Source organism: Thermobia domestica, chromosome 12, assembly GCF_964235325.1.
Source record: "Thermobia domestica chromosome 12, izTheDome1.hap1.1, whole genome shotgun sequence".
NCBI classification, from domain to species: Eukaryota; Metazoa; Arthropoda; class Insecta; order Zygentoma; family Lepismatidae; genus Thermobia; species Thermobia domestica.
This window is the reverse complement of record NC_137465.1, coordinates 165956563-165959322: the sequence shown is the minus strand read 5'-3', so window position 1 is coordinate 165959322 and position 2760 is coordinate 165956563. Positions and strand designations below refer to the sequence as shown.

The 2760-nt window shown below is 40.7% G+C and overlaps 1 pseudogene; it reads right to left on the bottom strand.

The window, feature by feature from the left end:
• Positions 1 to 1532: 1532 nt before the first annotated feature.
• LOC145666175 (protein CFDP2 pseudogene) lies at positions 1533 to 1994 on the bottom strand (annotated as a pseudogene).
• Between the last annotated feature and the right edge of the window lie 766 nt (positions 1995 to 2760).

Genomic DNA, 2760 nt, shown 5'->3' with positions numbered 1-2760 from the left:
CTTCTATATAGACGTTGAACTGGAGAGGTGAAAGTCCACATCCTTGCCTCACTCCTTTACTAATTCTTGCTTCCTTCTTTTCTCTTCCTATAACAGCTGTCTGGTTCATATATATTATTCTTCTGTCTCTGTAATATATTCTGGTTCATATATATTAAGTTGTTATATTATTCTTCTGTCTCTGTAATCCACTTTCAGATTCAGATTCAGATTGAAAACGCTCTGAACATGATATTACAATCGACATTGTCAAAAGCTTTCTCTATATCTACAAGTGCTACCACAATTGGTTTATTTATTCTGATGTGCTGTTCCATGATCAACCGTAGACTCAGTATTGCTTCCCTTGTTCCCCTTTTCCTCCTGAATCCAAACTGGTCCTCCGATAGCCGTTCTTCGATTTTCCCTTCTATTCGTTGTGCACAGTATATTCTATAATTTTTCTATCTTCTATAATTTTGCACAGTATTTTTGATGCATGGAAAAGCAAACTTAACATTCTGTGTTCTTTACATTTCCGTGCGCTTTTCCTCTTCGGGATAGATGCCAGTGCTTTCTGGAAGTCTCTTGGTATTTTTCCCGAGATGTAGATTTCATTAATAAGATTAAATAGTTTCTTCTTTGTTGCTATTCCGAGATTCTTAATCACTTCCGTTGGTATTTGATCTATTCCTGGGGCTTTACCATGTTGCATTTTCTCAAAAGCATAGTCAAATTCGCACTGTAAAATTGATGGTCCTAATTCATTTTCATCGACGTCTTCTTCCCTCTCTATCTCTTCTTCGTTCACTCTGTCTCGTTTGTAGAGTTCTTCAATGTATTTCTTCCATTTTCTTGTTATCTGTACATCTACTATTAGCGTTGTTCTGTCCTTGTCAATGATAATGTCTGTGCGTTTCTTTTTCTCACTGAACTGTTTTCTAACCTTTCTATATGCCGTTTCTGTATTGCCTTTGATTATATTTTCCTCAATTTCTTTGCACAAGTTGTTTATCCAGTTTTCTCTGGCCTTCTTTACTTCTCTGTTGATGTGATTTCTGCATCTCCTGTATTCCTCTTCTTTGTTATCTTGAACTGTCTTCTTTTCTCCATCATTCCCAATATTTCTGCTGTTATCCACGGTTTATATTGGGTCATCGTTTCTCTTCCTATGTGCTCGTCGGCAGCTTTTGTAATCCTTGTTTTCATGGCTTCCCATTTTGAATCGATGTAGTCACCTGCTAAAGTTACCTGAGACGTCTCTTTGTTTGCAAATTCCCTTTTCATGTTTCATCTCCTCTTAGCTTGATTGTGTTCCATCTTTTGTTTGGTGCTACCACTCGTTTCCTCTTTAGTCGGAGTTCGCTCTTCATCAAAACTAAATTATGATCTGAGTCAACGGTCTGCTCCTCGGTAACTCTTACTATTCTTCACCTGATTTCTAAATGTTTGTCGGACCAGTATATAGTCTATTTGATGTCTTTCTTTGTCTACTGGTCTTGTCCATGTGTATCTTCTTCTTGGTGGTTGTTCGAAGAGAGTGTTCGTTACAGTCAGATTATGGTTTTACAGAACTCAATTAATCGTGTACCTCTCGCATTCCTTTCTCCTAGGCCGGAATTCCCAGTTACAGTCTCTCCTTTGCCTTCACCGACTACTGCGTTCCAGTCACCCATGATGATTAAGTTGTCCTGGTCTTCAACTTTCACCAATACTTGTAGTTGCTCATAGGTTTCTTCTACTTCTCCATCTGTGTAGCTTGATGTAGGCATATATACTTGGATTATCGTCATATTCCTCGGTTCGGTTGCTATCTGCAACATTACTATTCTTTCATTGTATCTCCAGCTGCCTATAACTTTCTGTCCTATCTTCTTATTCAAGACAAAACGGACTCCTGCTGTACCGTTTACAGCTCCTGAGTAAATCATTCTGAAGTCCATGCACCACATGTCTCCTCCTTCAGGCCACCTAACTTCGCTGATTTCCAAGATATCTATCTTCATGCGTTCCATTTCTTTCTTCAGGTTTTCCAGTTTTCCACACTATATCAGCGATCGCACATTCCAGGTTCCTATCCTGCAGGGGTTTCGTTTGATGATGACCGAGGAGGTCCTACTGTGTTTCCCTCCACTACCAGGGACGACCCTCTGTGAAACAACAGTGTCGTATTCCCTAATATTACATTCACTTATTTCTCTTTCCATGTTGTTTGCTAGGGACTGAGTAAAGTGGTGGTGTCCCAGGTCCTTCCACCTTGCAGTGAAACAGCCATAGAGGACATCCTGTCCCTGCCTGTTTCTGTCCACATCTGAACCTTGCCGATGTCAATCATCTTCAGCCTCAGTGTGGTAATGGTAGAGCTGCTGCCCACTACCATAATCTCTCTTCGTCTGGATCCTACCCCTAAAGACCTGTCGGGCGTGGGGAACCCTCTGATAGCGAAGCTATCTCCGGCATAGTTCTTGGGATCATTAGAGCAGGCAAGCCCCCCACCGCGTCAAGGTGGAGATATTGAGGGAGGACATCAGACACTATAGAACATAAATCAAGATACAGACATGTCCAAGCTTATTTGTTAAGGATTCTTCTGCTGAGTAAATCAGCTCTCTAAAGTCCACCTCCTCTTCTTTCACCTTGAATCTGTGACTTAAACTAAGACGTTCTTTTTCCTCTTCCGTTATTCTCACATCCCCCAAGACCACAACCCTCACTTTTTCCCTGCTTTTTTTCTCTACACCATCCTAAAGTTCTCCCTTTCTTCATCAATCTCCCTTTTAC